Here is a 10,021-nt window from a genome sequence, read left to right on the forward strand (position 1 = left end):
TTGACCTGCTTCTGCAGAGGGGTTGGACTAGATGATCTCTAAAGGTCTCTTCCAACCCCTACCATTCTATGATTCTATGATAATTACTAGAAACTGCATTTTTTGTTATTGTTTTTAAGCAAAGTGCAGGTTTACAAAAATTAAGAAACAGCAAAATCTCTCCCCTCCCCTACAACTTCAGGCATTTTCTACCTCAGGGCATTTTGTACTTTCATAACAGATGATGGTAACCTCACTTACAAATATTTTTGAAGTGTCCAACTCTGCACAACTGGTGGTTTGTTCTGAGTTAAATTTATCCTGCCTCCAATTTCAGAAGAGACACGTTATATCTCTGCATTAAAGAGCACATTGACAACATTTGCACTCTTGCCCTTGACAAGCATAAAGTTGTTGGCAGTTTGAGGTAAGTCATTACACTAAAGATCCAGGAATAAAAAGACACTTCAGCATACAAGAGTGGAAAACCTCCTTTAAGCTGCTCAGATATGTAAGCACTGACTTCCATACTAAAAACCTGAGATTTAATGATGCTAGCAATCAGTAGATAATGACTAACTTCTGTTAAAATAACAGTGATGAGCATCCTTCAAAACATTTAATTACTGCTTATTACCATACCTTTGTTTTACTGGAGATGTGCTTTAAATTACTAACAGATTTGGAAGTCTTCACTGCATCAACACTACATACACAAGTGATTAAATCTGGAATATACAGCACACTGTTGCATGTTCACACGCAATTCTAATGCTGCTGTTTGGAGACTGAAAAACCTCTTCTGTTCCCAAATGTTATCTACCCTATTAATTAAACCATTTTTGGCTGAAAACATAAGTACAATAGCATAGAATTTAGGAGGGGGGGAAATAAAGTCCTGACAATTTAAATACACAATAAACCTCCCTACATAGCTCTGCAGATCTTCTCTTTGCTCATATAGGGAGGCAATGCATAAGGCAAAAATTAACTTATGTCTCTATTATCCCACAGTTCAGACAGCAGAATGGAAGTGTGTGTGGCAGGCAGTACTCCTGAGTATCACAGTCTTTCATTTCACTGCTCAGACATGCCCTAAAAACCCACAGAACTTCAAATCTCAAAAAAGGCCTTTTCAATTTCGAATGAATGAATGGCATGTTTTAAGATTACATTAGCATTTTCCTTTTGTTTATATTAACAAAGACATCCTAGCAAAGATTCTCCTATGTCAATGCAACAATACTAGATTTGGGACATCGTGGGAATTTGCAGTTATGTCAAATAACTGATGCTACCCTGCAAGACGTTGCAGAATGCAAGAAAGGGAAGGTTAAAAACACAAATCTTCCTCAAAGACTGCAAAAGAAAGGCAAGAAAAGCAAGAGTAAAAAAACAACATCCAAGGACAAACTATGTAAATAGCTTTTACATAAGTATCTCCCTTCTTTTCTCACTTCTACATGTTTGCTTTAGCAAGAGCTGGGGCAAAACATCAGGTTTCACTCTTTATTCTGGCTGCTGTATAATCAATACAGTGCAGTCTATTGAAATACTTTATTATGATTTATGCAACAAGCTGTTAAATACATTTGGCAAGTAGAAGATCTGTGCCAGCATCATGTCATTCATAAAGACATGTTTATTTTCAAGGCATGAGAACATTAAACTGTAACTTTCTTCTGCACAATTGTGCAGTCCTTCTGCATGGGATGAAAGCATAAAATCTGATTTCATTCCTTCCAATGTGAAAAAAAACCCCACAGTGGTAGAAATCTCAATTGCATCTAGGAAAAGCTCTTAAAGTTTTATTTGGTGGGGCCTAGCATTGCCTTCCATTTGACACATGCAACAATATTCCAAAAAGAGCATCAAACATTGCAGTTTTTAAAACATTTTAGGAAAAAAAATCAGATTGGTAACTGAGAAAGTGAAGAGAGAAGTCTTGTTCACAAAAAGAAGTTATCTTTACATAGTTCAGAGATAAGAACTGGAATTAGTTTTGTGTAACAGTTACCCATTTAAGCCTGCTGTTTGGGTTTCATCACCCCTTGTCTTTTTTCAAAGATGTAGATAAAGTCATGTTACACTTCAGAAACGTGGACCAAAAAAAATGAAGCCTGATTTTTCTCACAGTTTCTGCAGCAAAAACAAATTTGTGCTCTGACCTTGCCAAAACAGAAACGTTCAAGATGTGTATGTTTCCTCTTACATAGACCTCTTGAGGGTGAAGAAATACATACCAATCCTCCCAACACACACACACACAGTCGCCTTCTTTGATGCCCAAGGATAAAGGAAATGGGGTTTCCTGTTGCAGGTTTGCAACCTGAGAGGCAGCACTAGGAAGCTGTGATAAAACTGACACCGGTGATAGTGCTGCTGCCCAAGCAAAAGATGAAATGCCCTGGATACCAAAGGAAAATTTTTTCACATTAGTAAAATAAGAAAAAAAAAGACCAAAACAAAATTACTAAAAGAATGGTATTGATCTCCAAAACCTGTTTAAACTGTATCTACACCAGATGTAAAACGCAGTTCACTTGGAGAACGCCCTTCAGCTATCACCTCCCAGCAGCCTGCAGAGCCCAAGGAGGTTTAACCCAGGAGTCCAGCCTCCTGCCCTGAAAGTCCTGCTTTAAAAGTTTCCCAGGATGGAGAATCCCCAGTCACTCTAGGGTGGCCTGTTCAATGCTTAACCACTCTCATCATGACTTCTTTTAATTATTATAGTCATTTTAGTGTGCACAAATTGAGTTTCCCCTAAAGGAAGCTAAGCTAGAAATCCCTCCCTAGGAGTTCACCAGTTGTGGCCCAACCCTTAATGGTCATAACAGTCCAAACCAACAAACCACATCTGTGTTTGGGACATCCAATTTAGACTACATTCTGTCTGAAGTAAAACTACCGAACGTGTGGATGTGGGGGACTGGCATACAGAAAGTTCTGCTGCCACAGCAGTTGCTTTGCAGATATTATCTGACACTATTTGAAATAAAAAAGTCTGTATTAATCCTACTTCCCATCACATCAGCATACAATAAGCCTGTCCCCTGAATTCAAAGGTCAAAAGACAATTGATTTAGCTGATGGTGCTGTAAAAGGCACTGCACTCGAGAAATTCACAGAACAGAGCTGTGCTACAGAAGCAGCCCTTGGCACCTCTGGGAACACGGCCATCAGCTGCACAGAGACAGGCCAGCAAAGGCAGGCTACAGAGCAAAGGAAGATGCTTGGCAATTTCCTCCACTCAGAAAACAACACATGAAAATTCACAGAATACCAGCCAAGTATATTAAACTTAACTGAGTCTCCCAAGTAGATGCCACAGGCAACTTTTCTCTAAGTTATGCTCAACTTCTGACCTGTGCTTTCTAGCAGCCTGGAATAAGAGCCTGGTTTCTGAGCTTTTGGCTAGTTGAGGTTTTTAATCCACTGTAACATCGTCCATTAGGAAAAATAAGAAATATATATCAAGAAAATGCTTTGTGATTCAAGTCCACGTTAACGCACAAGATCAAACATCAGCCTGTTTCTCTTTCAGCTACAGTAAAAACCAGTCTCTCCAAGGTCTAAATAGGTATTATGAGGTTAAAAAAAAGTTACCTCAAAAAGTATCAAACAATAAATGCTACAGAAAGATTTGAGTGCTGAGGGCAAACTGTAAGGAAACACGGAGAAAAATCCAACTTTGTTACATGCCAGCAGTTCATTTACATTTTGACAACTTATGAAATACAACTTGGTCTTCAGAAAGGCCTTCATCGCTCTTCAGTAACATCCATCTGATGAACATACTCTTATTTTTCTACAGAGCCCAAGACTAAAGGCAAAAGAGTAATAAAACACCAACAAAAAGTTCAAACTGCCTCTAAGGCCGAAGCATGAACTGTTACTCCCAGCAATAACTCTTCCTTCTTTGTTATGGTTTTGAGTAATCCACTGTCAGAAAAGTTGTTCTGTACAGCCATAAATTTGCGAGGAATTTGATCTCTCTCAAAACAAGCATCCATCCACCGTGCAAGAAACAAGAACTACTACTGTTGCACTGCAGCATCCGACAGGAGATTAAGTAGTAGGAAGAGAAGAAGCCACAACTGATTTTGATCCTACTAATCAAACATGAGTTTGCAAGAGAGGATCGACTTACACACTCAGACCTTTCAAATAACACTGATGAATACCCAGGGTTAGCAATCATACAATTCACCAGCTATCAAGACTATGAAAAGTGTTATGTTGCCACAGTTGAATGAAGCATTCTTTAAAACACGCCTCCATAAAGAAAACAAAGACTTGTAACCACTTAGCCTCCCTTAACATAAAAGACATGGGGCAGAATCTGAACCAAAGAACCCACCCAGCAAACTGGTGCCACAGAATTCAAAATTAAAGACACTGAGACAATGACATAATTTAGCTTTACATATGCAAAGACAGACTTCTAAAACCATTTTATCTGCTGATTGGTGTTCAAAGACACGGTTAAATAACCAAGCAATTCTGTCTCTTCAACCCCTAAAGGGTTTCCCAAAGTTCAGAGTGCAAAGCTACAGAAGCTAACACCGAAACTGCTACCTACAGACAGTGCTGGGCTTGCGCTGCCAGCCGTGTTAAAGGATCAAAAATCAGAGTTAGTCAAAACCACAAAATTACTGTCACTCAGCCTCACCACTGGCCATATTCTGTAGGTTTACAGCTTTGCCTTCAGTTAACCACTGCTGGTAAGGTTCCACTCCCAGAAAACACCCATTGCCTTTCATTAAATAGAGGATATCTCAACTCCTGTAAACCCCTAAAATCCTACTTTATAAACCTCCAGCTCGAGTCCTCATTCCAACATTGAACTGAACTCAGTGAAATATAAAGCTTTGACTATCTACAAGTTACTAGTTAGATAAAATCAAGTCACTGAAGTCATATCTCCCTGGAAACATCACAGACCAATGTATATTTTTTTTCCCCTTGCTCACAGAAAGATACTTAACGCATGATAAATTTTACATGCCAAATCAACAAAAGCCTCAGCAAGCAGACTTTAGAACACACACACACTTACACTGGTAAAAGAAACAAGTAACTGCACTTACTATTGCTGTGTTTGTCAGAACTTCTTGATAATAAATTAAACAAATGGATTTCAGAATAAATGAATAAAAATAATTATTCAAATTAAGCAAGTAAGACATAAAAAGGTATTAACAGATAATTAAATCACACATTATTGACTTTATTTTTATTCCTCAGCAGCTTCTGGATTTAAATATTTAATCTGCCTGAAGCAAAAAGAGACGAGAAATAAAATACATCAAAACTGTTTGCCAACTAGCCAACACATAGGGTCAACAAGGGTAAATGTAAGCCTCTGAAGATGTCAGCATTAAAGGAAACCAACTTGTGTGACTAAAATTTTGACGAAGGCGAAAGCTCTGCTTCTTTGCCTCAGTAGGGTACCCGGGATTTCTAACCACTAGCAGCAAGGACTCAATAACTTGCAGCAACCCCCTTGCTGAAAGGATTAAACTACTGATATAGAGAAAACTGTTCCTTTTTCTTCTCTACAACAGACATGCTACAGGACTAAACAGAGAAAGGAATAGAAAAGAAATTCCATTGGGCCTCAACCCTTTCTCTTACTAGCCTATCTCTCATTCCCAAAGTACTTCCAAAACTATCTTCCTTAACTGGCCCTTACTACATTCAAAGTAACTAGTGGGAATATTTTATGTTCTTAAAATTAAGTCTTGATCTCTTATCTTTGCAATAAAACTGTGTTTGTAGTAGCTGGATTATTAACTCTGAAACAGACATTTAAAAAGTTTATATTTGAGACACACAAAACTGAGAGGACAAAAAGAGCTGCGTAAGAATCAAATGCTCTCGAAGCTGCAGAACGCTCAGTTACCAAACAACTCCCTGAGAATGAGGTGGGGGAAAGGCCACATTTGGACATGGTTTTTAAAACAACAGGTATCCAAAAGTTAATCCCAAACCTCAAAACAACATTTCAAACAAGCATGAGAGGGGGTAAAAGCTCTCCAAACCCAGAAGCGATCATCCACAAGTAAAATGACAAGCATACACTTTCTTATAGAAGATACAGATCACAAATTACACGTTCTCATAGGAAGTTTTTGTTCCAAACTGCAGCTCCACCCTTTCACAATAGTCAGTGCCTACCTCTACACCTGCCAGCCTTTGTAATCAAGCACCTTTTCCAGGCCCTACAGCTGGCAGAGCTGACATTCTGCTTCTGACTTCACAATCCAAGGGGTTCTACGAACCACAACTGAAAGCTCCACACACCTAGCCCAAGTAGCAATTTTAAAACTAAGCATTTTATTAGCATCAGTAATGCCTTCTTAATACACTGTTGAGCAACTAAATGCACATCCTTTGATGCACAGGCTATAAACAAACACTGTTCAAACAGCGGGGGAGGAATCTTCTGCCCCTCACTACCCACCAGTAGAGAGGAGTCCAAGTATTTGTATAAAAATACTCAAGAAACTTTCCTTCTTACCATTACCCAAGTACAACATATGTGTTTTTACAACTAAGAAGAAAATCAATCTGCAGCTCCCACACTGTCTCTGGATTAATAAGTGGTATGGCATCTGATGGCCTAAGGCGTAAAAGCCTTGACAGTGAAACAATTTACAGATGTCTCCCTGCAATTACAGCTGCCACAAACTTCTACCTTAGTACTTTCACCTGTCTTTCCCACCACTCCAGCTGAAGGGGAATGGAGGCCAGCCCAGAATTACCTTCCAAATAAATAACAACCAAACCCTCAACCAAGTGAAAACACAGATGCTTATTATGCAGTTAGTATTTACAGTGACAACAGGCAAAAACAGGGGGGAGGAAGAAATACTGTTTTCCCTTTTACAAAACTAGTTCATGCCTTAAAGAAAACTAACACTGAACTCCCACAGTTAAGCAAAAGAAAATCCAAACCTCAATGAAAATTCCGTCACGAAAGGACTTCTTTGTAAAGAAAACACCAACCTTGGTTCATCCATACAGATCTGGAACCTAATGAAATCTGACACCCTTACTCTGAAAACAAATTTGCATTGTATTATCAACTAAGGCTCCCTGCTCACAGATGCACTTCATTCAGTGTGCTGGAACAGGCTCATTAAAGCAGCTTCACTAAAATTTTTTAAAGCAATTCTGCAGGCAAGATGTTTAAAAAGCAATTTCGTAAGCGATACTATCCCAAAAATGCTTCTGTTCCTCTTTGCATAAAAACGTGCCTCCTACACCTAAAACATACAGATGCTGTGGCCAAGGTTATACAAGGAGATCTTCATTAAGTTGAGCAATTCCCATTTTGTACCACTGCTTTAGCAGACACAAATGGGTGAATTCCTCATTAAGCGAGCTGAAGCTGCATCGGTTATCCAGTGCAAGTAACACAGTTATTTTTAAATGCAGCATGAGAACATTAACGGCAAGACTGTATGCAATTTAAAATGGGGGAAGAGCAAAGAAACTCAGCCGAGGGAGGTTATCCCCTCCTCATCTACCTTTCCTTGCTTCTCCATCTCCTCCTCCCTCCCCCTAAGATGCAGCTGAAGGCATTTGCTGCTTTTCCACTTCTACAGTGAAGAAATGAACCATCCGCAAGTATTTTGTTCCTCCACCCCCTCTCTCAGGAACTGAGCGTTCAGAACATCCCCACCGGCACTGCCTCCAAATTACCTAATCATTATCACTCCCGTGGGCTCAGCACCGGCTTCGGAACAAAAGCGAAACACGACTACAAAAAGTCAAGAGGGGTGGAAAAAAAAAAAGAGAGCCGAAGTACAACTTACAGCGCGGAACACGAGACAAGTTATTTAGCGAGCCGTGAACGCCAGCAGCGTGCCGCGCCGGGCCCGCGGGGGAGCGCTGCCGCCGCCGCAGGGACGGGCAGCCGCCGCCGGAGCGGAGCGGCACGGAGCGGGCCGTCGCCACTCACCGCCGCCTCCGAACGCCCGCCCGCCCTCCCGCCGGCGGCGTTGCTGCCGCTCGGGGCTGCCCTTTCCTGGGGAGAAAAAGACACAAATCCGGAAAATAGCACCCGGCTCTAAGGGCTCCGGGGCAGAACCCGCGCCCGACCCACCCCGCTCCGGGGCTGGCGGCAAGGCGGAGGGTCGCCCCGGGCAGCGGCTCGCCGAGCTCCCGCCGCGCCGGGGGCGCATGGAGCGGACGACCCCGGCCCGGCAGAGAAGCGGCGGCTGCGGGCGCTGCGGCGGCGGGGCTTTCTGCGTGCCACTTTCGCCCACACCAACTCCGGGGCGGCGACGCCGGCTAGCGGGGCCGGGGGCCGCTTCCCCCCACGCACACCCACTCACCCTCACGCCCCCTCCATCAGCAGCACGGCTGCTCCGCGGAAGGAAGGAAGGAAGGAAGGAAGGAAGGGGACGGCGCGCAGCCCGCCCCGGCTCGGCGCTCCCGCTCGCAACTCACCCAACAAAGTTGCCGCGGCGGCTGCCGGCGGCTCCGCCGGGCTCGGCTGTGCCGTGCGCTGCGCTCCCCGCCCGCGCCCGGGATGAGCTCACCCCGCCGCCCGCTCCGCTCCGCCCGCCGCAGCTCTCGCGAGAGGGGCTGCCCCGCAGCCCGCCCGCCCGCGCTCCGCCGCCGAGAGGCGGGGGCGAGCGGCCGCGCGCGCGTTGCTATAGCAACGGCCAAGCGCCGGGCCTAGCGCGCGGCCCAGGCCTGCGCCGGCACCGTGCTGCTGCGGCCGCCCCCCGCGCCGGGCCCGGCGCTCCCCTCGCCGCGCCCGGCGCTCCCCTCGCCGCGCCTCCCCTCCCGGGCGCGAGTGGCGAGCCGGCAGCCTGAAGGCAGCTTCGCCGCCGCGGCCGCCCCCTGGGGCTGAGGCGCTGGGGCGCTGCTGCCCTCAGGGGCAGCCCCTCACGGCAGGGCGTAGGGCCGAGGTCACTCCTGACAGCCGCCTGTGCGTGTCGGGCTGGTACCCAGGCCCTTTTGGCTATGCCCAATACGCTTTAGTGTTGCACCTCTCAAAACTTTTTGCATTCAAATACTGGGTTTTTTGGGTTGTTTTGATCGTTACATTCCATTCTTATGGAACCCTGAGGGGAGAAGGTCGCTGTAGTTGCTGACACACCGGCCAAGCCTTCTGATACTATATAAATAGTACATCTTGACCTCTTCTACCTGCAGTTAAATTGAATTCTCTCTCTAGATATATCCACTACAGACAACAAATCCACAACACAGGTAGGCAACCCCATTCTCTACACTCTACTGGTTGTCGTTATCACCCTTGGCTTGACAGAATAACAATCTCAGTTACACCAGCGTTAAGCAAAGCTTTCCCCAAGCTGCCTCTGAAATTAGGACTGTCGAGCAAACATCTCGGATTTGAGCTGGCGACTTTCCAGCAGCATGCAGCGTGGTGATAAGCTAGAGCAACCAAGCTGTGGTGAACGCCACTGGTGAGATGTTAGCTTCACCCCCAGTTCCCTTTCCGGGAATGCCTGGACAGCAAAGACCTACAAGACTTACATTTGGATCCAATCAGCTTGTCATCTTCTGAAGGTGTTCGTCACGGATCTTTAGTACCGATGCTGAAATACTGCAGTGATCAGTACTGAGGGCGATTGCACTCTTGTGGCTTCCCCAGCTTGAGGCTATGACTTCGGCAGGTGTTATGGGGTCACAAAAGCAGTCCCTTATCACACCTTGCTGGGTAGAAGGGACATCCTGGATGGGTGGAGAACTGACACCGGTGCTGCCCTGGCACGAAAAAGAAGTGAATTGGCAATCCGGAACAACGAATGGGAATGTTTTCAATACTGAAATCGTTATCTTGTATCACCCACCTGTAAAACTCGGTGTATTCTCTGTAAATGGAAGGGGGTTTTGTCAGCTCTAGCCCCCCTCTTCCAAAGGGAAGTCCACAGAGGCTTACAGTGCTCAGGTGCATATACCCAACAGCGCTGGACGTGACTGTGGTGTCAGCAACTGTGGTGTGAGATTACTGAATTTGTCTCCATCAGAAGAATTTAGATAGTAAGGCCATGGCTTG

The 10,021-nt window shown here is 44.5% G+C and overlaps 1 protein-coding gene across 7 annotated transcripts in view; it reads right to left on the reverse strand.

The window, feature by feature from the left end:
• The window catches only part of SIPA1L1 (signal induced proliferation associated 1 like 1), a 195,462-nt gene extending 186,923 nt beyond the window's left edge, over window positions 1–8,539 (reverse strand). For 5 of the 7 annotated variants that reach the window (XM_061997556.1, XM_061997560.1, XM_061997554.1 and 2 more), the window contains exon 1: window positions 8,440–8,539. The gene's annotated coding sequence lies outside the window, so the exon portion shown is untranslated. Of the gene's footprint in view, window positions 1–7,802; window positions 7,893–8,324; window positions 8,416–8,439 lie in introns of those variants that run through there. The other 2 variants (XM_061997559.1, XM_061997558.1) reach the window with 2 other exon arrangements.
• Window positions 8,540–10,021: the final 1,482 nt, after the last annotated feature.

This window comes from Colius striatus, chromosome 6 (assembly GCF_028858725.1).
Source record: "Colius striatus isolate bColStr4 chromosome 6, bColStr4.1.hap1, whole genome shotgun sequence".
NCBI classification, from domain to species: Eukaryota; Metazoa; Chordata; class Aves; order Coliiformes; family Coliidae; genus Colius; species Colius striatus.